The sequence below is a fragment of the Castor canadensis genome, chromosome 2 (genome assembly GCF_047511655.1).
Source record: "Castor canadensis chromosome 2, mCasCan1.hap1v2, whole genome shotgun sequence".
NCBI classification, from domain to species: domain Eukaryota; kingdom Metazoa; phylum Chordata; class Mammalia; order Rodentia; family Castoridae; genus Castor; species Castor canadensis.
The window spans coordinates 82,456,207-82,483,047 of record NC_133387.1 but is presented as its reverse complement, the minus strand read 5'-3'; the positions used below and the strand labels follow the sequence as shown (position 1 = coordinate 82,483,047).

General features: G+C 37.9%; 1 long non-coding RNA gene and 1 other non-coding gene across 3 annotated transcripts in view; one reads left to right on the top strand and one right to left on the bottom strand.

The window, feature by feature from the left end:
* Window positions 1-1,428: 1,428 nt before the first annotated feature.
* Window positions 1,429-26,841, bottom strand: part of LOC141420701 (uncharacterized) — a 67,527-nt gene continuing 42,114 nt past the window's right edge. Inside the window, exons 3-4 of one of the 2 annotated variants that reach the window (XR_012445232.1) lie at window positions 20,910-21,009; window positions 1,429-2,119 (exon numbers count right to left, since the gene is read on the bottom strand). This is a non-coding gene — a long non-coding RNA (uncharacterized lncRNA). Of the gene's footprint in view, window positions 2,120-18,710; window positions 19,491-20,909; window positions 21,010-26,841 lie in introns of those variants that run through there. The other variant, XR_012445231.1, reaches the window with a different exon arrangement.
* LOC141420998 (U6 spliceosomal RNA) lies at window positions 13,731-13,837 on the top strand. The gene has a single exon (XR_012445706.1). It is a non-coding gene; the product is annotated as a U6 spliceosomal RNA (small nuclear RNA).

The following is a 26,841-nucleotide window of genomic DNA, read 5'->3' as shown; positions in this document are numbered from 1 at the left end:
TTTGAAAGTATCACATGTAATGGCAAGACCAGGGGATTCTACTGGCCTGGCTATGATGTAGTTCACCTCCTTTCCATGCCCCTTTGGCTAGTTACTTTCTAAAAAGGGGTATCTTAGTTCCTCTGAATAAAGTCTCTTGTGTGTTCTTGCCAAGTTGCATTCATGAAGGAGTTTTCTAGTCTTCGCAGTGGAAAATCTTCCATGAAATGTTTGGAAATGTTGAATACTCTGTATTTCTGAGACATTGGTTTTATTATTCCTGAAGAAATGTCTTCTGGATTAATTTAGAGTATTATACAAGAATTCGGATCCAGGTAAGCAGGTCAAAGAATCACAGGTGATTTCTTCAAATTTCTGAATTCTATATTATATGTATCTGTATGTGTGTGATATAGAGCAGAATCCTTGACATACAGACCTACCATGGACATAGCTCCATGTGGTGCTGTCTGCTCTGTGTTAGGGTACCCTTGTAGATCTGGGTACCCAGGAAGCCTGGGGTGTCTGTCTGCTGTCACTCTTCTACCAAGTCTGTCCCTGCTCCTGTGTGGTTAGGTCTTCACAATGGTCTAAGCCTGGTCTCCAGTATTACGTCTGCTTCCCCCTGAGGGCTCTACAGGATGACTTCTCTAGATCCCTTACCCTGGAAGTCATGTTTCTTCTGTGCCACTTTCCTGTGGGTGAGATGTGGGTGGGTAAGAGGTGGTGACAGAAGTGAAGGCATGACTTGCTTCACTAATTAGCTTGGTAAGTGATCAGGACACTTGGAAATGGCTAGGTTTATGAAGGCCCCAGGGGTCTTTATTGACCTGACTTGAATTGTAGCATTCAGGAGTAGTTTGTGGTTATACATTGCTAGCAAAAACTTGGCTGAATGCAGGGTTTCTCTGAATTAGGCTTGTCTTTTTACTGCATTGCCAAATCCTTGGATTATTACATTTTACAAGTGTAGCTGTGAGCAGATATGAGCATTGAGATGATGACTAACTGGCGGATGTGGGGCAAGGTACTCTCCCATCTGAGAACTCAGTTCGAAAGAAGCTCTCTAAATTCCTTCGTAGGTTTGACATTCTGTTGATACTCTATGACTCTGAGCATAAGAATAATCCAGAGTCTACTGATAATGGAGCTATAGCAGTAGGTGTCCTTCCTGTTAAGAAATAGTTGAAATAGTTGGAAGCCCAAAAGTCTGATGCTATTTTCTAGTTTCCACCCAAAAAGCAGTTAGTGTACTTGTTTTGACTGATTAGGGTGCTGTGCGTTTAGACGCACCCAGGATCTTGGTGGCCTCACGCAGGTTACACTGATTCAGGAGAACCAGAGCATTTGCATTTGAGACACATCAATGCAAGGAGATAGCAGATTGCTTAGTAGGAACAATATCAATATTGAAATTAAATATTTTTAGCATAAAAAGAATTCCACGAGTAATATTTATTCAATGTAGACAATGGAGAAAATAGAGAGAGGCAAGAAGGAAATAAAATTGAAAAATAATCTTCTTATTGCCCAGCTATAACAATTGTTATCATTATGGTACAATCATTCTGCATATATACATATATGTGTGTGTGTATCGGATGAAACACTAGCGTTCCCAAACTGCAGAGGGTTTGATAACTTGCTTTCTTTTTTTATATTTCTCATATGCATAACATTCTGAGTACCTCTCTGAGTAGAGGTAAGGTAAAGAATTCTATAGATAAACCAGTCAGAGTTCAAAAGGGGAATATCAAGTGAGGTTTATAGATGACTCCAGCATATGCACACTGTTCTCTTCATAAGGCACAGGGGAAAATTCATATCTTAATGGGGATAAGATGCATTTAAAACAATCACTAGGTGTCCTGGGGGTTAATGTATTAGTTGTTCAGAGAGTAATGTAATCTCTAAATCAGTAAGTTTTGCTGATTGTTCGGCATCATGAAGAGTCTGCAGTTCAACTTGAACTTCACTTTTCAGATGGTTCTGGGACACAGCAAAGCTCCCAATGGGTATCAGTAGCTCATTGTTCTTCATTGGTTGCAGGGTGTATAGAGTTGTCATGGGTAATGGTGATATCGTGTCTTCTTATCTCGTTGCTCATTACCTCTAGTATCTTGAAATTCTTCACTGGGACCTGTTTCACAAAGTAACAAATGGGTAAGGGTTTGATAAGGAGTTTGCGATCTTGAGATATTTCTCTCCTTTACACTTTAGTTCTGGTTGTATCTCCCTCAGGGGACTCCTTACTTATTGTGATTGCATTGCTTGTGTAAGAGAAACTGCATTTCCAGAGGGAAGTGAAGTAAGGTCCATCTTAAGGCAGATAATAGGCAGATATCATCCCTTGATGATGGTCAGGGAAGGTATGTGGATGAGAGGTAGAGAGCCATGACTTCTGAGGATTCTGAGATGCTGAAAAGGGACACCACTGTGTATTTTGGCAAAAATTTCCCCTCTAGATCTCTTTAAAAATACAGCCATAGGCAATGACTTAGGATAGTTTGGATGTAGTAGTTGAAGAGCTGAGAGGACTCCTAGATCTTGGATTCTATAACCATAATATTGTTATCTTCTAAAGTAGTTTGAGCAGTTGGGGATTGGCATACAGTCAGATATTTGGTGCTAGTCTAGCTACTTTACACACATTCATTCATTTAAACTTCACTCTATGGAAGTGGCTAGTATTGTTTTCACTTTATGGATGAGAAATTGAAGTGCAGAGAAGTTTAAGGATTTACCTAAGAGAAAGCAGGTTCTCAGAATCATGAAGAAGCTTACTGGTGTTGTTTTTGGGAGGGGGAGGTAAAATGAGGTGGGTGGATTAGGCATAGGGTTGCCAGATAAAATGCCAGTTGACCAGATAAATTTCAGATACACACAAATAATTTTTTGGAATGAATGTATTCCAAATATTGCATACTTGTGTTAAGAAAGTATTCCTTGTTCACCTGAAATTAAAATTTAACTGGGTATCCTATATTTTTTATTTGTTAAATCTAGTTGCAGTTGTTTGGTAGGACCAACTTGTGGGGTAAAGCTGAAAGCTAGGCAGAAGTGAAGGGATTAGGGAGCCATGGAAAGTAGTTTCAGCAGGGAGTGGCATGATGAAAGTATTTAATCTGAGTGAGCAGGAAGAAGATCCCAGGGACTGGAGTCAGGACTGTGGGCTCGAGGCTATTGCAATCATTCAGCATAAGATTGGAGCCCAGGCAGGCTGTGCTATAGCTGGCTGGTTTAGGCTCAGGAGATCAATTGTGCCCATCTATTCCCAATTTTGCATTCAGTGACTCCTGATGGTATCTTGAAATTAGACAAGATGGGAATATTTACACCATGAAAATTGGCAAACGCTACAAATCAGAGCTTTCCTCCATTCCCCAGTAGGTTGTTAAATATTTTCTAGCACATCATTGTCTAGCCTAAGGAAATAGAGGGATATTTGAAGGCAAAATCAATTCAGATCAGTTATTAAATGAATACTATTTGGAGACTATAAGGAAAAAAGAGACATCAAAGATATTAAGGACTAGTTGATCTTCTGTTATTCCAGCAGCTTTTTAAGGAAAGAGATTGTTGTGATCAATGCATACTGCTTCTTTGTGTCCTACATGGAGACTTCTGTTTGTTTAAACAGATAGAGACTGCCAGCTCAATTAAGGGAGGAGTTAGGATGTGTTCAGGGGAGAACTTGTTCTACAAACTTAGATGCTTTTGGATTTTCCCCAGCTAGGAACTGGATGATGGTAGATCACGGCAGAGGTCAAGCCCAGGTCTTCTGAGCCATGGGTCAAGTTAGAGACTGATGATTAGTCACACAGTAAAGGAATTTGACACAGCAAGACAGTAGCTCAGAGGACTAGGGATTTCTGATTTGTCACTGTCTCTCCCCAACTAGAGCTGATGAATGAAGAGGCTGACTTTGCCACTCCGAATGAGACAGGATGAGAATTCTGAGTATTCTAGGGTCCCTAAAGGATTGTTTGTTCTTAACTGTACCAGAATAGCAAGGAATCACTTCTCCTAATATTATTCTTGGCATTGCATCTAGTGCTACATCCTCCTTCTGATTCATCTTGCTACAGTTCTGTTGCGTACTTCTAGGATGTTACATTAGAAAAAAAAAGACAACGACATTAAGTCCAATCCCCTGACGTCTTCTAACAGTACCCACTGATAAGTACCAACATGAGCCTGGTTGATACTTGATTGTGTTATAGCCAAACTTGAGAATATTGAGTAAAATATGAAATCCCTGATAGAAACTTGGTTCCGTTACATGGCTCAGCTCCCAGACAGGTCACATGAAACTCTGTGCTATATTTTTTTTTTTCCCCTCTCCAAAGCATGTCAGCCTTTTCAGAACTGTTTCAGTGCAGGGTAGAATGACATCTTGCGGATGCCATGACGTCTCTACATTCTGAACTTCTGTCAAGACTCTGATCCTGCTTCAATCCTCCCGGAACCTCGGCAGATCCATTTCCAGGAATAGTAAGGGTTCTCTGCTGATTTCTCTCTTAGGGTCATGTTCTGTACTAAGCTATTTCCAGGCACGGTTGTAATGGCCCAAGATCTTTGATGCCAAACTGTCTGAGTTCAAATCCTTATTCTGCAATTTATAAGCTGTGATCCACAGGGAGGTTTTTAACACCTGGTCTTCATTTTTCTTATCTGTAAAATGGGGTTAGCAAATGCTCCTGTGTCACAAGGCTAGTGCAACCTATGTAAAGTGCTTAGCATCTGCTTGATACATGGTAGAGACCAAATAAATGCAAGCTATTACAACTATTTCTCTTCCCACAATTGGAGTTTCCTGAGGGCTTCATCTTTCTCATGCCAAGGAATAGCACAGATTCAAGCACTTAATTGATGCTTAGGGTTGATGAATGAATGAAAGGCGAGGGCTCCTTGCAACAGGTGTGTTGAAAATGATCATCAAAATTTTAGAGGTAAAGAATAGCTTGATTTATAAAATTTCTCTGTGCCCTTTAGAAATCCACTTAAGATATTATGTTCATTTTGTTTTCAAATCATAGACAAAGTAATACTTTCTTTTAAAAATTTAAATATAAGCTGGGAGAGGAGGCTCATGCCTGTAATCCTAGATTCTGTGGAGGCTGAACTTGGGAGGATTGTGGTTTGCAGCCAGCAGTCAAGGGTTCTCGAGTCTCCATCTGAGCCAATGACTGAATGTGGTGGTGTGTGCCTGTCATCCCCAGCCCCACAGGAAGTACAAATTGGAGAGTTGCAGTCCAGGCCATCCCAATCATAAAGCAAGATCCTCTTTCAAAAATAACCAAAGCTGGCAGAGTGGCTCAAGTGGTAGAGGACCCAAGCATAAGGCCCTGACTCCAGTACTGCCAATTAAAAAAAATACATATTTATTTATTTCTTCCATATCACTGTAATATGATTTACTAGAAAAAGCCTAGCTTGCAGAGACAGGCCTGGTCTACACTCCAGCTTCGTCCTTTATCATTTCTGTGGCTTTATCAAGGTGCTTCAATTCCCTGCACCTGGGTTTCCTCATTTGTCAGTTGTGGAAAATTAAATTTAGCATCTGGGAGTAGTTGTGAAAATTAAATGAAATCATATCCATTAAGCAGTTATTAGAATATACAAAATTGTCAGTTGATGCAAGTTTTTTTGTATGTGGTACTGGGGTTTGAACTCAGGGCCTTGTATTTGGTAAGTAGGTGCTTTACCACTTGAGCCATGACCCCATATTTTTTTGCTTTAGTTATTTTTCAGGTAGGCTCTTGTGCTTTTTTTCTTGGGGCTAACCTGGGCCATGATCTTCCTACCTATGCCTCCCCTGTAGCTGGGATTATAGACACCTGCAAATATGCCCAGCTTGTTTGTTGAGATGGGAGTCTCACTAACTTTTTGCCTGGACTGTTCTGAAAGTTTGATCCTCCCAATTTTTGCCTCCCAAGTAGCTGGAATTATAGGTGTGCCACCATGTTGAGCCCAGTTGATACAAATTTTGTTGTTTAGTTGTATTAGTTGGAGGCAGAGCAAAGGAAAAATGAAAGAAAAAGATCAAAGTAGAAAAAACAAGAATGGAAAAGGCAGCTAAGAACTTAGTAAAGGCAAAGTGGTTCATGGATTTTATTTTATTTAATATGTTATATTTTAGTTTTTTCATAGATAATATGTACCATGGCATATAAAATTCAAAAAGTACAAAAGGCACTCAGTGAAAAATGAGTCACTTCCACCATGCCCAAACCATGAGGGGTGACTACTGTTTTTTGTTTTTTTTTATGATTCCTTCTAGGAATACTGTGTAGATTTATGAGCAAAATGTATTTCCCATTATCTATTTTTATTCTTCTACTCATGTGGTGATGCACTAATTACACTATTACATTTTGCTTTCCTTACTGCATGTGTTTTAGCAATAATTTTTTATGAAGTGATACAGGGCTGCCTCTTCCCTTTTGTCCCTGTATTCCATTTATTTGACTAGTGGCCCCATCGATGGAATTTTAGATTGTTTCCAACCTTTTGTTATGACAGCTAAATCTGTAATGAATAATCTTGTCCCCGTGCCATTGCACACTTGTGAGTATGTTAGTGGGATAGTTTCCTGGAAATGGAATTGCTGACTCAAAGGTTATAAGCAAATTTGACAGATAGAGACAGATGGAGGTTGCAGCATTGACTCCCGTGAGATTCCCCACACTATCATCAGCACATGATGCTATCAGTTGTCTTGATCTTTGCCAGCCTGATGAGAGGAAAGACACTTTTCATTGTAGTTTTTCATTGTAGTTTTAATTTGCCTCTACCTTATTATGAAGAAGATGAAGTATCTGAGAGTCAGTTTTATTTCACTTTCCATGATATACTGCAAAAGACAAATTTTATTTTCATGCACATTTAAATTATCATTCTTCTTTCTGCTTATAGTGGCTTTTCTTTTTTGCTATGTAGGAAATTTTGGTTGATATGAGCAGACTTTATATTCTTTCTTTTATGGCTTTTAGACTTGTGACATACATTATTTATACTATTCTGACATCATAGGAACATTCTTCTAAGTTTTCATCAGGTATCTTTAAATAATAGACTTCAAAATATTGGGCAAATACAGACTATGCTTATCACATGACAAGATGAACTACTCTTGTCATACATACCCTGATGTAAATACACATATGTAGAAAAAAACTTAGGTCTCTCTGGAAGGTGGATAAGCAAGACATTTTTTCTCTTTGTATTTTTTGTTACTTTCCAGGTTTTTGACATTGATTATATATTACTTTGGTATCCAGAAAAGTGTAAATAAAAGTTTACTTGACCTTCTTTATCTTCTTTTAAAGTATCTCCTGGTTCCTTAAAAGAATGCTAGTAATGAGGCCTGTTTGGCTTGGAAATGGTCCGTCTGGCTTTTTCCTGACAGGCTCTAATGACTTCCTTGTTGCTATATCTAGTGAAAGCGATTTTATCCTAATCTTAACTAATCTGGCCCATCTGAAGCTCCTGAGCTCTCCTTTCTGCTTGGCCTCCATCTGTCCTCTCTCTGCCACTACTACTTCCTTCTTGTGGGTGTTGCTCAGGCCATTGTCCTAGCTCACCCCTGTAAAGAGGTAACATTTTGGAAGGCTCACTATGCAGTGGATGCTCTAAATCCTCAGTACAACTGTCTTAAGGAAGCTATATTTCAACTGGATTTTTCAGATGGGAAATCAGAGCATTAGAAGAGTTTAGTGGCATACCCAAATGTGCTTATCTAGAAAAGGACAGAGCCGTGATTTGAACCTAAAACTTTGTGCTGTTAACCACTGTTCTAAACAAGGCACCCCGTACTGTGCCTTCCGTGAGCCAGCTCATCCTGTGTAACTTTATTTACCCTTTCTCTTTAATATACCAAATCCCTGGCTCATGTCCCCATCTTTGATCACTGTCCTGCATTCTAGACAGTCTAGGCCTGCCAACATTTCCACGTGGATGTTCCACAGATACTTTTGACTCAACCCAGATCTTCTGAGATTATCTGTCTAGAAAGAAAGTTAGAAAAGGGAACATGAACTCAGGCATTCTATATCTGAGGTTGGTGTGATATATTGCTTTAATTAAGGTAGACTTAAATCATTATCACTTATTATAGACCTTGACCCCTGACCTCAGGGAACTTCTAGTGATTCAGTCTGATTTGCATGCTTGTGCTCTTTTAAGGCCAAGACATCCTTTTGGAAGACTGGTTGCCTTTTCCCACAACGCAAAGTACCGTAAGTTGCTTATCCTGATGAGAAGGCCCATTCATTTCCTAAAAGTGAATGAGGCTTCCTTTCAGGGAGTAATTAGCATTGAAGGCTAGAATCCGTTTATATCCCCTGAGAGTCTGTGGTTCAATCCATTGGAATTAATACAGAGAACTCAAGGTACAGCATTAGATTTAAAATAATTGCACTCCAGCAGGAAGAGGAAACATCAACTGAAAGAGGAATCTTCTGGCCGAAAGATTGGTTTGTACGCCTTTACAATTGGTAACATTCTCTGTCAGAACAACATTGTCAATTCTAGTTCTCCAGAATGATGTTGTAAATTTTTTAAATAGTTACAGAACAAATTCTAAAAAGTACCACGTTTGTAACACATGTAGCTAAGGCAAGACTTCCAGCCCATTGAGATCCTGTCACAGGCTTACGCAAATGGATATTCTAATTACATCATACTGGGTTGGATTATTTATTTACTTTATACCTATAGTAATGAAATCATGCAATGCATATTACTCTGTGACTTATTTTTCTCACCTACCTCTATATCGTGGATACTCCATCTAGGTCAGTAATATATCATGGTTCATGATTTATTCAACCAATTTCCTCATAAGCAACATCTAGCATGTATTGGGTTTCCTACAGGCAAGGTGGCTGGACATGTCTTTGTACTACATTTTAATATTATAAAGTATTTATTTTTACAGGTTACTAAAAGAAAGATTTCTGAGCTCCAGAACTGACTAGTTACTAAAATTACATTAATATATGAGCAGAAGAAGGGAAAAGGGAAGTCACATACTTCTGTCTGCCAGGTACTATAGTAGGTACTTTCCATAAGTTGTTTAGTTTCATCTTGACATATCTGTAGTTCTGACCCAATCCTTCCTCTATGACAACCACAGATGATCATGTTAGTCTTTGCTTCAACGCCCTGCATGGTCCTCATCACCTTCAAGGTAAAGGCCAAGCTACTAACATGGCTCAGGAGGTCCTCCACAGTTTGCTCTTGTTTACTTCTGTCTGTTTTTGCCCCTCTCCCTTCCTTTTGCATTCCAGTAAACATGTGAACTCTTTGCCATTACCCATCTTAACAGAACATTTCAATCCTCTAAGTCTTGGCTCTGCCTTTCCTTCTCTTCTGAGGGTCCTTCCTGACCTCTTCCTCTGGCTCTTCTTTCACTGATCAATTAGCCCTTAGTGTTTTGGCTCTTTCAGAATGCCTTTTGTAGGTTGACTTACAAGTTAATGGGGCTAGGTCATGCCATAAGGACTTAAAATCCACAAATCTCAGTCACATAATACAGGTCATTGCTTAGTCAATCAAGGTCTGCTTTGGGTTATTCTCTTGAGCAGCTAGCTACCCTTAGAGACCTGCCTGATGGAGCTGAGGGAGGCTCCACCATCCTGTGATCATACCATTCAGAACATTTGACTTCCTTGGTCAGTGTGGCATGAGAAGGGAATACTAAAGGCTGTTATGCTGGCAATTAAATTTATTTACTCAGAAGTGCCCGTGTTATTCTCATTCTCAACCTACTGGCCAGCAGTATTATTGACTGCAAGGGAGCAGATGGTATAATCCTGTCATGAGACCAGCAGGAAAGGAGAGCTGGACCTAGATGAGTAGTAGAAGCCTTGACCACAGGTGAGATGCCACTACTCTCTTAATGTCTACAGGTATTATTTTGTGATTTTAGAAGATGGTTTATTCATGTCTCTCCTGCTAGAGTAGGTGCTTTGTAAAGGTAAAGAACTTTATCTTGTTCATCTTCATTTCTCTAGCATCTGGCACAGTATCAGGTGCATAGTATATAGCAACACACATTTATTAAATAAATCTATTCATACATCAGTAATCTGCATTTTATAAACAGAGACACCAAAGTACAGAGAAATCAATTAACTCACACAGCTAGAAGGAAGCAAAGCAGAATTTAAACGTAGGTCTCCCAGATCCCCAAAGCCATACTTTTAGGACAGATTCTGGAAGTTAAGATCCTGGGTATAATGATAAGTGATGGAATTCATTGTGAATTAATTCACTCTTCAAGACAGGAGAATCCTAACTGACTCATTAGTATAGCAATGGAATGTCCCGTGGTACATCTGCTAGGGGGCCTCCTCTTGTGTTCTGGGAATCAGTGTTAGAAAACTAAGCAGACTTCTATGATTCAACATCTCCCAATTATAGATTTTTAAACAAAAGCAAGAAAAACAAGTCCCAGCCAAACTAAGGGGCATTCACCTTCCTATTATCCCTCTGTCTCCAGTTAAATAAAATCCTTACTTCCATAGATAAATGGCTATAGAGTGTTGTGTAGAATATGTAGTTTAAAACCAAGTTTGAGCCCCAGTTGCCACATTCCAGCCTTATTATAGGGTCTCTTTTATCCTTCTTTTCTTTGTCTTTAAAAGCAATATTAACTAGGAAAATTCCAACCTTACTATAATTTGGGATAGACCAAAAAACTGCTAACTTTGTGCCTCATTGGCCTCAAAATTCCAATGGAACTACAGATAAGTATTATACCAGTCTCACACTTCCTAATTTGTAGTATCTGTTAATCTACAGCAATCTTGCAGTCACATTCTTTCCTTGTTGCTATTTTGTGTTGCTGAAAATCAGAGCAATAGTGGGAGTGGAGTCATTTTACCTTCTAAAGTCACTTTAAAAAGAAAATTAATTATTAAAAGTACAGTAAGAATTCAATTCAAAATTATCCTCACCCCTATTAACTTTGTTTTCCCTTACTCTGATTTATTTTTATCATAGCATTTACTGCTAGGTACAATGATACTGTCTCATTATTTTCATATGTGTTCATCTGCTATCTCTCCCACTAGTACAGAAGCTTCTTGAAGACAGGGAAATGTATTATTCACTACTGTAATAAAAGTGCCCAGTACTTTTGCTCAAAAATACTTATGAAATGAATGAATGAACAGATGAATCTTTAAAAACTACAGGAATTATTTCTTACATGTGCTATGCATGAATCAATCTGATATTACTGTTTCAATGACATTTAAATGTGCTAGACTCATAAAGTTTGGGTTTCTTTTGCTTTGGATATGGGATTATAAAGTTCATCAATGATCAACAAAATAGAAGAAATTGTTGGGTTTTAGCAATGTGCCATTTTAATTTTTATGCAGGAATGGAGTAAATAGGAAGTGAGACAAGGTTTGTATCACCAGAGCAAGATGCATCAGTTAGAGATGTCTGACTATTTAAAATGTTTTAACATTTTCGATTGCAAAATTAATAAAGTTTCTCTTCCTGCATGGATGCTGACCTCCAGTGGCAACACACCACAGCTCAGAGGTAACCCAAGAGTTCTGGGAGTTCTATGCAATGCATTTTTGGTAGAGCAGGTCAACTGATTAACTCATTCCCTATGCTTGGATATAGATAGCATGCAGCACTTCTGTTTTGCTCTTATGGCTCAGTTGTCTTTTTTCTCACAGGTCCTTCCTTACTGGGGCAGCAGGGAAGTTTAGCTCTGCCAATTAGTGGGAGCCACGTTCTTCTTTCTGCTTCTTACAGTCTCCTTTCACTTTGACACAGCTCCTTTCGAGGAATGCTTAGCTTTTAGTACTTACTCTTCTGCCTTTGTCTCCCAAGACAAAGTTCCTTAGGGAGCTTCTCTGGGCACTCACTGGTACCTGTGGTGAAATTGTGGGCCATACCTTGTCCCCCAGTCAGCCTGTTGGTATCTGCTCTTAAATCCAGCAGCTAGAGGATGTGAGGGCTGTGTTTCCTCAGCTTGTTCTGACTTGGCCCATTTGCAAGTCCTCTGGCAGGCTTGGCAGCTCTCAGCAATGTGGTCCCTCAAATGTTGCTTCCCCACACCCTTTCTCTAGAGACCTCCTTTGTAAAGCCAATAGTCAACATCACCTGTCACCTTTATGCCCCGCCATTTTCTTTGTGTCCCACTTCCTTTGTCACCTGGCAGCTAAGGTGCTTGGCCACTATATTCAGGCCCTTTTACTACCTCATCTCAGTTTACAGAGGATATTTCCTCCACTGATGCCACCCACCCTGCATCCTGAGGGGCAGGGTCTGCCCAGTCGGTTAAAGGGAAAAGGGGCAAGAGCCCCATTGTTTTCAACTTTCCTCTCACACTTTTGCTTGGGAGGCACAATTTCCATGTCTTTAACACACATCGGACCCTTTACCGGCCCCACCGGTCTCTTCTTCATACAGCCCCCAGAGCTGGAAGGTTGGTCTTTTATTATAATTCCTTCTGTGTGGTAGGGGGCCTCCCCTATGGCTTATCTCTTCTGTTCCAACTCTATTGCTATGTCTTAGTTTAAATGCTACATGCAAATTTAGAGAGAGAAATAAGCTTGCTGATAAAATAAAAGGTAAATTGGGAATTTACTTTGAGAATACTTATAGATGTATATGTTTAATTTAGATTAATTAATCAAAAGTGAGGTCATACTATATACAATATCCTATTCTTTTTTGTTTCAATTTAATATTTCTTAAAGATCTTTCCATGTCCACACAGATTTTCTATCTTATTCTTTTTTAAGAGATGCATGCCATTCCATAAAAAGTAACATAATTTATTTTGCCAGTCTTCTATTGATGGAATTTCTGTCATTTCTACTCATCTTCTATACAAATATTGCTGTAGTCACATTATTATATATGTTTTTTTTTCATATTTGTGTGAGTATATCCTTTGGCCATATCTCTATTGATATCACTACTGAATCAACTGCTATGTAGATTTAAGATTTGGTTAAAAAGATTTTATCACTTTATCAGGCTCATATACTGATATGATCCTTCGACATAATGGTTTTAATAACTATGACAATGATTAATAAAACTGAGGAATACATTTGAAAAAAGGAGAGGAATGAATGAATCATTTGGCGAGTGCTGGTGTCATGTAGGAATAGGCTGACAGGTGTCAGGAATTATACAAACAGGGTAGGCTTCCTGCTCAACCATTTACTTGCTCTATACCTCAGTTTCCCTATTTTCATGGACTATTGTGAAGATAAATCAGAAAATATGGGTAACATATTGAGCATTTAAAAAATACTTGTTCTCAGTACCACTACAATATCTCTGGTACTGTGCTAGATGTTTAACCCACATTAGGCACTGGTGAGAAAGTAAACGGAAGTACTAGACTAGATTCTGGACGAGTTGGAAATTCAACAAACCCATCAGAAACTATCAGGAAATAGCAATGACCTTTAAAAATCTATGTGCCCTGCAAATTCAGATCTATTCTGAACATTACTTATGGGGATTAAAAAAAACAACAACAGTTCCAATGAAATAACTTCTTTGTGGTGTTTGATGCTTTGAAGAACTCTTTAATTTTGCAAGGATTTCTTGAAATCATCTCCTAAGTCATATGACAGGTTGCTATATCAACCTAATTTTTTAAAAGTTCAATTATATGTTCATCGTGGTTTCTACAGAGTCAACATCCTGAGAAAAAATTAAGTCCTACTTAGGGTTTTTGTTTTTTTTTTAAAGCTTCGGTGCTCGCTTTGGCAGCACATATACTAAAATTGGAATGATAGAGAGGAGATTAGCATGGCCCATGCACAAGGATGACATGCAAATTCTTGAAGCATTCCATTAATTAAAAAAAAAGCTTCGGAATAGAGATGAGGTAGATTTGATTCTTCCAATGGATTTCAAAGGGAAATTTTAGGTTTGTTTTTAGGATTTTTTATTTCGTAAAATGTGAGTTCTGTGTGTCTCTGGTTGAGGATGTGGTGGTGCCTGCCCTGGGTCAATAGAGGAAATGATGAAATAATGAAACCTAACTGCAACACTCTTCAGCCAGGAAATGAAGGGACAGCTGCAGGTTTTTCCCAAACCTGGTCCTGTTACATCAGGACATATCATTAACAATGCTATGGAAATGCTGCTTAGGATTCTCTTCTTTTTCTCCTCTGCTACTGAAATCTTAATAGTTTTAGGATGACCCAGATCTGGATTTGAGTCTTCACTGAGTCCTCATTCTGGCTCTTAACTATGTGTATGATCTTAGGCAACTCTTAAATGTATACTGTTTCATTGTCCAGTGGGGACAAATGTCCATGCATGTCCACGCTAACACACATTTCTGAAGGTTCTGATAAGGTAGGAAGGTATGAGAGGACCTTTCATGGAACTGAAATTCAGACAGGTGAAGTGAATTTCTTAAAGACCATACAAATACCTAGTGAAAAGCCCAAAGTTGATCCAGAGTTCCTTCACTTTTCATCCAGCATTCTGTCCATGAAAGCAGTAGCCTACTAGAGACAAAGTGAGGAGGGTTGAAACCCTCTGTTTTTATCTCTTACTATAAAAGAATTCAAATAGTCTTCAGAAAAACACCCTAGAGAGACACACCTGTCCAGCTCCAGAGCGTACCAGCTTACCTTCTTTTCAGCTTCCATCAATTCAAGTGCCAGGTGAAAACCTTGTAGTCATGTAGATGCCTTCTCTCCCTTATCCCCATATGAAATTTGGAATTCCTGTCAGTTTTGCCATGCAAATATCTTTCAGATTTATCTACTTCTCTCTGTTCCATTGCTTACACCCCGAAGTTTCCATCATTATCCACCTGGATCATAACTTTCTGTCTTCTCTCATAGTGAACTTTTTGTAATGTGAATTTGCTTTCTCTCACTGAAGATTTAGAAATAGCTCCTTATGGCTGCTAGGTTGGAAGTACAATATGATGGGTCCTCCAGTGACCTGACCTGCAAGCCTGGCTCTTCAGTCTTATCTTGTGCCATCCTTCTCCCCTTTGTCCTTCTTCTTACAGCTCCCTGAATATGTCCTTCCTGACATGGGGCTTTTTACATGATACCCATTTTTGCCTGGAGCACTTTTTTCTCTTCCTGCACCTTTGCCTTTTAGTTCTTAGCTCATGCCTTCCTTCCTTTCTTCTTTCCTTCCTTCCTTCCTTCCTTTCTTCCTTCCTTCTCCTTCCTCCATCTCTCCCTCCCTCCCTTCCTTCCTTTCATTTTTGAGCCTGTTTTTTATTAGCACATATTAATTGTACAAAATAATGAGTTGCATTGTGACACATATTTATGCGTATACATACTTTGATCATATTCACCCTTCATTACATACTTTTGTCCTCCCTTCTTCTCCCTCTGGCCCCTTTCTTCTTCCCAAATAGTCAAGGCCTACTTTCTTAAGAAAATCTTTCCTGACTTCAGTTTTTAGGGTTTCTCTTACACACCACTCCTAGAACTGTGTGTACGTTATCCACAGTCTGTAATTAATATACTCATTTGTGTAAATACTTCATTAATTTGGTCTTTCCCATCATATTTATGTTTAATAAGTACAGATAACAGGATTGATTTTGTTCACTATTGCTTCCCCCATAGTGCCTGGCACATAGTAGTCCCTGAATAAAAATTTATTTATTGAATGGATGAAGTTTATGTTCAGCTCTTCCTTAAATCTTCCCTGATGTTGGGCACCAGTGACTCACACTTGTAATCCTAGCTGCTTGAGAGGCTGAGATTGGGAGGATCTTGGCTCAAGGCCAACCCAGACAAATAGTTCATAAGATTCCATCTTCAAAAATTACCAGAGCAAAACTGGCCTGGAGGTATGCTTTAAGCAGTAGAGCACCTGCTTTGCAACTGTGAAACCCTAAGTTCAAACCCCAGTCCCACCAAAAAAAAAAAAACTTCCTTGATCTATCTTACCTGGCCCTGATCACACAACACCCACCTTTCATACTTTTACTACTTAGAGTACAGGTTAATAACTGTGTAATTTTTATGTTATCTTTATTGTAAGGTAAGTTCTACCTTCCATCTTGTCCATCTTCATTTCTATTTTATAATCTGAAAGGAAATAGCAAGGGCCTCATGACTATAAGGAAGGGAAGTACTTAGTAAATCACCCATCACCCTTTCTCTCTTTTACTAAACTGCTGGGGAAATCCCTGTGAACCTGAAAACCAGGGACAGAGTCAGACTGGAAGATATAGATTGTCATGGTTTGCATTAAGGCTTGAACACTAGCTAATGTAGGAAAAGAAGTTGGAAATCAATAGCCATTCATAGTCCATTGATTTCCTTTGCCTGTGAGAATTATAACAGTATGGTGGTCTCAGACAGACCTTTGGATTCATCATGTCACATATTCCACACTATCATAAATCATAATTGAAAACTGTTTTTAGCTATAACCTATTTCTAGACAGGATCTAAGTTAACAGGTGGTTGAGATCTATGGTATGGGGCATCTCACCAGGTATGTATTGAACAGGTCGCTCAAACTGTTGGCCAAAGGCTGAGATGGGGTAGGGAAGGCTCTGAGATCTTCCCTGGGGCAGTTGGGAGTGTCCCCAAGAACCAGAAATTTGGCATTGTGAAACTAGGGACTATCCAAGATAAGGCATGCAGTGCCTCTACTCTTAGTGCTTAGTAAATGCTAGCAATTCTTTTATTACTGTAGAAAGCATACAGCACTTGTGCTTTAGTTTGAGGGAAGAGGTAACTTGCATAACACTCCTTTTCTCCAAAGAGTGGGCACACTGGAATCTGTCTACCTGATTATTAAGATAATTCACAGTCAGTTCTAATTTTAAAAGGGGAAACATTTCTTTTAAAATTCATTCCTAAGTAGAAGAATCAGTAGCATGTTCCCAGTGTTGGTCAAGAGGGAGCTTTTTTGATTACTTTCATTGCAAAACCACTGAATTCCTGCCTGTGCTATGAGAATTTGTTGAGAAACGTGGTATAACCTTTACTACACTTTTATTCTTCCTTTATGGACCTTATCACAATGTACAATTATTTGTCATTTGTGTCTTTTTGTTTGCTTGTTTTTAGGAATTGAATGTGTCTTTCCTATTAGAGCTAAAACTCCCTGTGAGCAGGAATCTGTATTTTGAAGGGTACAGTGAAAAGTAAAAGAGATCTATCCTTGTTTATTTTCCCAGACACCATTTTTGGATCTATCAGCCTATATATATTCTGATATGGTCTCATCTTTTGTTTTTACATAAATGGGAACATACTGTATGTGTGTTCTGATTTTTTTTCTTTTTAAAAAATAGACCTATTTGAGGGATTTCTGGGTAAATATGGTAGCTTATACACATATTTTTTCTGTTTTCCAAAAACTCTACCAAAACTCCAGAAACAATTTCTTAAGAGACCAACATCTATGCAAGGACAGCATCTAACATGAAAAAGTTTGAAATAAGGAAAAAAGTAAATTGGAAGAAGCATTGTGCAGGAAGAAGAAAGCTTCATATTAATATCTTCATGGAAAACATTTCTTTCAGGAAAGAACAGGATGCTATAAAGAAAAAGAAATGCTTGGAAACAAAAAGAACCCCTGGATTAGAAATATATCAAGAAAGGAAATATTTAAAAAGAAGGATTTGATGAGGAAATTCTCAGAAAGTAGAGTAAAATAAAGAATTGGAAAAAAGGAAAGCAAACAGAAGAAAATTAGAGAATGAGTCCAGGAGGCCCAAAAATGCAGCAATAAAAGTCTCAGAAAGAAAGGGAGAACATGGAGGAGAGAACATTTTCAGAACCAAAGGGCATAGATTTTGAAGATTAAAAACGCCCAATAATTTTCCAGTGCAATGAATAAAAAAATACCCCCAGTGTAATTGTGAAATTGTTACATGAGGAGTAAGGAAGATTCTACAAACTCCCAGAGAGAAAAAGGTAGGCCACATATAAGGGAGTAATAGTTTCTTAGCAGCACTGGAACTTAGAAGACAGTGGATAGTACTTTAAAAAAGTATGAAGGACATTTATTTCTAACGTAGATTTCTATAGCAGCCAAATTATCAAGTGAGAAGGCAAAAAAAGATACCTCAGATAGATACATCTAAAAATTTTTTCTTTAAAGAATTGGATTTTTTCCCCTGGTGCTGGGGATCAAACCCAGGGTCTTGTATATAGTAGGCAAGGACTCTATCACTGTGATACATTCTTGGCTCTAAAAATGTCTTTAAAGTGTGCTTCTCAGGAAGCTCCTGGAGGATACTGTCCAAACAGATGAGCAAATAGGTCAGGAAAGAGGAAGGCATGGAGTACAAGAACCAGAAGATCCATAACTGTGGAGGAGGGAAGGGAATCTCCTGGAGACTGGTGAAGGGAGATCCCAGATGACAACTATGCATGAGATACAGAGGGCAACCAGTACAAATCTGAGAATGACTAAGGACATGGGTAATGTTCTGTCATCAACAAGTCACAAGCCATCATTCTAGTTTTATAAAAAAAACTATTACTGGGGTTTGAACTGAGGGCAGGTGTGCTACCATTTGAGCTATACCCTCAGCCTCCCCCCACCTTTTTTTGCTTTAAGTATTTTTTTGGATAGGGTCTCATGTTTTTGCCCATGAATGGCCTTGAATCTCAATCCTCCTACCTTGGCCTCCCATGTAGCTGGGATTTCAGGAATGTGCTACCATGTCCTGCCCTAAAATTTATTGTGGTAAAAAGCACATGACAACATTTACTATCTTAATCATTTTAATTGTACAATTCAGTAGTATCAAGTATATTCACAGTGGTGTGAAACAGATCTCCAAAACTTATATTCTACAAAACTGAAAATCTATACCCCATCAAACAATAGCTCTCTTTCCTTTCCTCCTGATCTGGTAACCACCATTCTATTTTCTATTTCTATGAATTGATTACTTTAAATACTTCCTTAGCAGAAATATATAATATTTACCTTTTATGACTAATTTATTTCACTTAGTATAATGTCCTCAAAGTTCATCTATGTTGTAGCATGTGGCAGGTTGGTCCTTCCTTCTTAAGGCTGAATGGTATTCCACTATGTATATATAACATGCTTTTTTATTCATTTATCTGTTGATGGACATTTGAGTTGCTTCTACTTCTTGGCTGTTGTGACTAATCCTGTTGTTAACATGGATTGCAAATACAAATTTGAGACCCTGTTCTCAATTACTTTGGATGTATGTTCAGAAGTGGGACTGCTGGATCATACGGTAGTCCTGTATTAATTCTGTAAGGAACCATCACATGATCTTCCACTGTGGTTGCAAAATTTGTGCACCAGTGCACAAATGTTCCAATTTTTCTACATCCTCACCAACATTTGTTATTTAATTGTTTTTATGGCAGCCAACCTAATGAGTGTGAAGTGATATCTCATTATGGTTTTGATTTACATTCTTCTGCATTAGTAGTGTTCAACACTTGTGATCGTTGGCCACTTACATATTGTTAGTCAGCTTTCCATCATTATAACAAATGCCTGGGGCAATCAACCTATAAAGACAAAAAGTTTATTTTAGCTTACGGTTTGGGGAGTCTCAATCCATGATTGGTTGACCCTCTTTGCTTTTGGGTCTGTGGCAAGGTAGCATATCATGGAAGAAGTGGATAGGGGAGCATAGCTGTTCACCTCATGGCTAGGAAACCCAGAGAGACAGAAGAAGAGACCAGGGTCCCACAGTCCCCTTTAGAGCACATCCTAATCACCTAAATACTTCCCACTGAGCCCCTTCTGCTTCCTCTTTTTCAGTTTCCAGAATGAGGTGAGCAGTTTTGCTCCATTACATGTTTCCACCATGCTGCCTCAATACAGGCCCAACAGATTATGGGTTGATACCTCCAAAATTGTGAGACAAAGTAAGCCTTTCTTTTTATTAGTTGACTATCTCAGTTATTTGTTATAACAACAGAAGGCTGACTAATACACATGTCATCTTTGGAAAATGGCCTATTCAAGGTCTCTGCCCAAGGTCTCTGGGTTGTGTGATTTTTTGTTGGTGAATTGTAGGGTTTCTTAATATATTCTGATTCTAACCTCTTATCTGATATATGATTTTCAAATATTTTCACCCATTCCATAGGTCTTTAACTTTGATTTAGTCTCATTTGTCTATTTTTGTCTTTGTTGTTTGTGGTTTTGGTGTTACATCTAAGAAATCATGGCCAAATCCAATTTTATGAAGATTTACCATATATTTTCTTCTAGGAGTTTATTGTTTGGGGTATTAAGTTTAGGTCTTTAATTCATTTTGAGTTAATTTTTGTAGATACTATAAGATGAAGATCCAACTTCATTCTTTTGCAAATGGAGATCTGTTTTCCCAGCACCATGTTTTGAAGAGTGGAAAAACACTGAGTGGTCTTGGCATTCTTGATCATTTGACCATTTATGCAATAGTTTATTTCTGGGTTCTCTGTTCTATCCTGTTGTTTTCTTTAAATGTTTATTTTTTATTATCATATTATTGTTGTACTGGGGGTACATTGTGACATTTATAATAGTTCTTATAATTTATCAAAGTTAAATTTACCCCTTCCTTCATTCTTCTTGTCCCCTCACCCCCCCCTTACTGGTATAGTTTCAACAGGTCTCATTTTTCCATTTTTGTACATGAATACATAATATTTCCACCATATTCGTCCTCATACACACTTTCTTTGTATCCTTATCCCTCCCACTGGTACCAACCCCCAGACCGCACCAGTTTTACCTTCCTCTTCTCCATTTTTGAAAAAAAAATCTATTTAAGATAGCTATACAGCAACTTTCATTGTGACATTTCTATGTATATATGTATTATAACCTGAACTGGTTCATCCCTTCTATTTTCTTCATTTTTTACATCTGTTTTTAATGCCAACATCACATTGCTTTGATGACTGTAGATCTGTAAAATGTTTTCAAATTCAAACCTGGAAGTGTGAGTCCTACGAATTTGTTCCTCTTTTTCAAAATTGTTTTTGTTCTTCAGAGTCCCTTGAGGTTCTATATGAATTTTAAGTTTTTCTATTTCTGCAACAAAAATGACAAAAAAAGCCATTGGGATTTTGATAGGATCTATAGATTGCTTTAGGTAGTATAGACATTATCCCAATCTTTTTGACTGTATAAAACTACTAAAGGATTAGTTTGACTACAATGAAGATATAGACAAGGAAGTGAAAGATAGGAGACCATTGGGAATTGATAGATTACTTGATGGCACTGGCTAGTAGAACATTATACCTTAAGGCTATTAAGCACTGTGGAAGAGTTAGAATAACAGGTAGCCAGATTTTCAAGCTAAGAAAAGAAGGCAAGACAATCATTAAATTCAAGAAAAAACAAGGAAGGAGGCATTATTGTAATATACCGTAGTACTTGACTGTGATCAATATTTGCATGAGCTTTAATGTTAACACAGACTAATTAAAAAGTATAGCTGCGTGAGGTGGTACATGTTAACACAGATAAATCTTCATACCCATAATAAGAAGTAAATAAGGATCAAAAGTTACAATATTCTTTGTTTAGAGCCATGCTATCTAGTGCTATAGTTACCAGCAACATGGTAGCTATTGAGAACTGGATATATAGCTGGTTCAAATTGAGATATGCTGTTCGTGTAAACTACATATTGAATCTGGAAGGCATAAAACATGTATCTTAGTCCATTTTCTGCTGTTATAAATAATATTACAGGCTGAGTAAACTATGACAACAGAAACTTGTTTGTCTCATGATCTGGAGGCTGGGAAACCCAAGATTCAGGGCCTGTGTCTGGAGAGTGCCTTCTCATTGTGTCTGAACATGGTGGAAGACACCACACAGTGAGAGGACATGAAAGAGAGAGAGAGAGATTGAGAGAGAGAATAGGAGGAGTCTGAACTCTTGCCTTTTAAAACTAATCGCTCTGGAAAAAGGGCATTCATTCATCTGGGAGGAGCCCCCATGATCTAATCACCTCTTAAAAGTCCCACCTCTTGCTGGGCACCAGTGGCTCATGTCTGTTATCCTAGCTACTTGGAGGCTGAGATGAGAAGGATGGTAGTTTGAGGCTAGCCCAGGCAAATAGTTTGTGAGATCCTATCTCCAAAATAATCAGAGAAAAATGGACTGGAGTTATGACTCAAGAAGTAGAGCACTTGCTTTGCAAACATGAAGCCCTGCATTCAAACACCAGTCCCACCAAAAAAAAAAAAAAAAAAAGTCCTACCTCTTAACACTATTGCATTGAAAATTAAATTTCAACATGAGCTTCAGAGGGGACATTCAAATCATAGCGATACCTTCTTAAGAATTTTTATACTGATTACATGCTACAATGATATATTTTCAATATATTGGATTAAATAAAAAATATTAATAAAATTTATTTTATCTATTTCCCTGATTTTTTTTAAAAATGTGGCTATGAGAAAGTTTAAAATTAGATATGTGGCTTGTATATCATTTCTATATTTTATGTTTGGCAAACATGTCATTTAAATAAGTAAAACTACATGTGTCCCAGAAACAAAAGCATTGGTTTAGAAATACAGTGATCTGTAAATGCCAAAAGAAACAGCCTGTGAGCAGTGATTGCTTCTGGAAAGGAGCTGGGGGACTATGAAAGAATGAAACAGAATTACAAAAAGTATTTTGTTCTAAGCCTTTTAATATCATCTTACTTTTAAAATAAGTGCATATATGACTACTAAATACAATTTAATTGAAGTATTTGTATGAACACTTTTCCCTGTTAGCATATGTAGATTCACCTAATTTTCAAAGAAACTTACATAGTACTCCATTATATGAAGTCCCCATAAAACTGCAATTAGTCCTTTTGTTATGAATACTTGTGTTAGTCAGCTTTCCAACACGGTGACAAAATACCTAAGATAATCAGCATATAGGGAGGAAAGATTTATTTTGGATCATAGTTTCAGAGATTTCAGTGCATGGTCACATGACCCTGTTGCTTTGGCCTGTGGTGAGGCAAAAAATCATGGTGAGGAGCGTATGGCAGAGCAAAGCTGCTCACTTCATGGCAGCCAGGAAGTAAAGAGTGAGAGAGAGGAAGAGACCAGGGTCCCAAATGGTCTAACTTCCTTCCAACAGGCCTCACCTCCTAAAGTCCCATCTCCTTCCAACAGCACTATTAGCTGGGAATTAAGCCTTTGATGCAGGAGCATTTGGGGGTACATATCCAAACCATGATAATACTTAAATCACTTTTAGAGGATTTTTTTCTCTATTTCAAGTATCACTTTAATACTATCTCTGAACATAAATCTTAACTATATTCTATCTGCAAGATAAATATCCAGAACTGGGTTTTCTGGACACACTTGCATTTAAAGTTTCAATAGACCTACCAAATTTCTTTTTTGAGACATCATATTTATACTCTCACAAATAATACCTGCTTCTCCACACTTTGATCAATGCTGAATATTATTGACTTTTTAGCCCTCACTAATTTGTTATTTTTCTTGAGGTTGAGCATCATGCGTATGTTTTATTAGGTGGTGTCCATCTGTTAATGTCACTGCTTGTTTTCCTTTCGGGTTACTGTCTTTTTCTAAATGATTTGTTAAAGTATATCAATAATTTCTTGATGAATTCTGAGAATGGTTGTAGGACTTTGTGTCTGTTCTCCCAAAGAAGACCAACCCAGAAGTGTCTGATGAGAGAACAGGTGAACATGTCTACATTAGTCATGTTTCTTAGTTAACAAACAAGCTATTTATTGTTTGTTCATTTGAGACAAGGTCTAGCTGTTTAGCTCAGGCTGGCCTGGAACTTGTGGTTCTCCTGCCTCAGCCTCCTGAGTACTGAGATTACAGATGTGAGCCACCATGTCAAGCTCACAAACAAGTCATTTAAATAGACAGAATTACACATGGCTTAGAAAAACAAAACAAAACTGTCAACCAACTTGCTAAAATCATGGCTAATGATGGGGATGATGAAAAGTTATGTTGGAAGAGAAAAGTAATTTTGTGGCAGGAAATGAATTGACGTTTGGGTCTTAGGTCTTTGCTACCTCTTTCCTTATGTCCTTGTTTAATTTCATTCTAGGTTTCCATAATTTGTCTTCAACCCCGCCCTTATAAAAGTATAGTGTAATCCAGTCTGAATATTTAACACACACATATGCACATATCCCCATTTTTATAAAAACCCATGAGACAGCTTTCTCCCTTCCAGAATTCTTTACTCTCCAGCAGCCTGTGTTTAGGAGCAGCAGCTGTTACAAAGACAGGATTGCACAGTTGAAGGTATGCATGGTCTAGTGGAGTATGTGTAGGTGTTAATATAGGGCAAGAGTTTTCTCATATAGCAGCAGCTGCAGATACCTCACCTAAATAGATTCTGTTTTCCCCCTAGTTAGTAGTAAAATACCTGTGTAAAAATAAAGAACAATGTGTCCATGTATGGAGAGGTGTGTGGTAGAGATTTATAATACAACATACTGTCACAATAGTTAAGAATCTAAAAATAAGTCTCTTTCCAGTATTTATAGAAACACGGCACCAAAAGCCCCACATAGCATCATAGAGTACATATTGTTATCACTGAGAGCTTCCCCTCAGCTGTCCCTAGCAGGGGGCTGGGCATCCTCTTGACCTTAAACCCTCTCTGCGGGAGGCAGGGTTTCTTGACCATCTTCAGAAGATCTTTGAGCGTCAAACCTTCCTACAAGCCAGAAGGTTCTTGCTTCACTGAGTAGAAATAATTTCCTCTTCTATCCTATTGTGGAAAGAGACCCAACCACTATCACTTCTATCTGGCTTCTTAAATGAGAAGAGTCTTCTTTCTGATGCACTGTTTTTCTCTACAGCATTGAATAATTTTAAAGCTTCCTCTCACTTATCTCTCTGATTGAGACCAAAATTATTCTCTTGTAGTGTTGAAATTCTAACAAAATGTTCAGTTATTCTAACATAACTGACCATAGAAATTGAAAGTGATAGAATCTTGTTTTGTCATTGTGGAAATACTTCCCTTTTTTCTCTCCTGCTTCTAACCTCCAACCTCTAGTTCTAGCCACAGTGACTACAACATGATTCAATGCTAATACTAGAAATCTAACAGGATTTATGAGTGCCAATGCTGTTGCAGCAGATTTTAAATTATTTTAATTAATTAATTAATTAATTTTGGTAGTCCTGGGGTTTGAACTCATGGCTTAACACTTGTTAGGCAGGAGCTCTACCACTTCAGCTACAAACCCAGGTTTATTATTATTTTTTAAATATTCCAAGATAGAATATCCACTGTTACAGCATTGTGTAAAGATCTGCCTATCCAGCCATCAGAATTTTAGTATAAAGTCTGGTAAGGCCCACATAGACACATGGAGGCACTTCCAAAGATAACATGAAGGATCACTTGAAATTAAAGGAGCATATACTATTGAATTAGAGCTTGATGTAAGTTGCTATGCAGTTAACTCCAGCATAATTATGTATGTTACTAGTGATTTCCAGTAGGCTGATATGCCCACTTCCTGTTCCTCCTTGCCTAAGTTACTAGTGAATCAAATCCTAGCCAAAAGAACTTTCTTCCATTTTGGCTAGTTGTCTCGACTGGTATTGTCCATTTCTGCTGCTCTGTTTCTGTGCTATACTCGAGGGTACAGGGAGGAGATACCTGGGCTCTTGAGTGAAGAATCTCATTCTCATGCTCTTTTTCAGCTCTTTCTAGAGTTTTTGCCAACTGACTGGCTAAGTCTTCCATCAAAGAAGTCTACAGTAAACCTGTGGCTTGTTCCTTGTTATTGAGAAATGACCTCTCCCTCTTCTTTATACAGAAATCTCTTTCCTACAGCTGACGCTGAATTCTGTTCATTCTTCTTGGTTTCAAAAATACATCCTGCTTCTTTTTTCTTAAGAATGAGTGTCAATTATTTACAAAACATGCTCAATAGAGACAATTTGGAAAATACTAAAAAGCACAGGGAAAAACTATTATAATTCTACTCCGAAGTCACCACTGTTATCATTTCAGCCTATCTAAACTATCTATCTATCTATCTATCCAGGCACTTAATATTGCAAAAGAATGATCACACTGTGATTCCTGTCCTATACATTTTAAAATTTGGCAATGTGTTATTCTTTCATATTATTCATGTCAAAATATATATTCAACAGCACCATTTTAGCTTCATATATCTAATTAGCTCAATTTTATAGATGTAGGATATTCTCACTTTTTCTATCATATATGTTATTGCAATGAGCATGATTGCACAGTCAGCTTTTCACTCATTTAATACTTTCTTCTGAATAAATTCCTGGAAGTGAAATTTTAGGGTTAAGAACCAGTACATTTTAAGGCATTTGATAAATTGTGCCCCCTGGACCTTAATAAAGGTGGTACCAGTTTGTTCTCCTGTTGACAGTGGATGGAAACATCCATTTCTCAGTACTATGGCCAACACTGGGCACTTAACATTTTCTAATCTTTGTCAGTTTGATTAATGTCTAATATGCCATTTATTTAATTGTGAGTTTGAATCTATTTACATGTATTTCATGGTCAGATATACTTTTTTGCTGATTTATTTCTTTAAGTTTTTGGTCCTCTTGTCTATTTTGTTCATCTTTTGCTTATTTCTTTGTGTTGATACATACACTGCACTAATTCACTGGCAATACACTGAGTGGTTATCAGCCTGGAGTCACATTGCCTGGGCCTAAGTCTCACGCTATTTCTGAATAGCTGTGTGACTCTGGGTAAGTTCCTTAGCCTTTCTATGCCTCAGTTTTTTCACCAGGAATATGAAGAATCAGGTCTACACCAAAGAATTGTTTGTGAAGATTAAATAAGTTAATGTATACAAAGCACTTAAAACTGTCTGGCACATAGTAA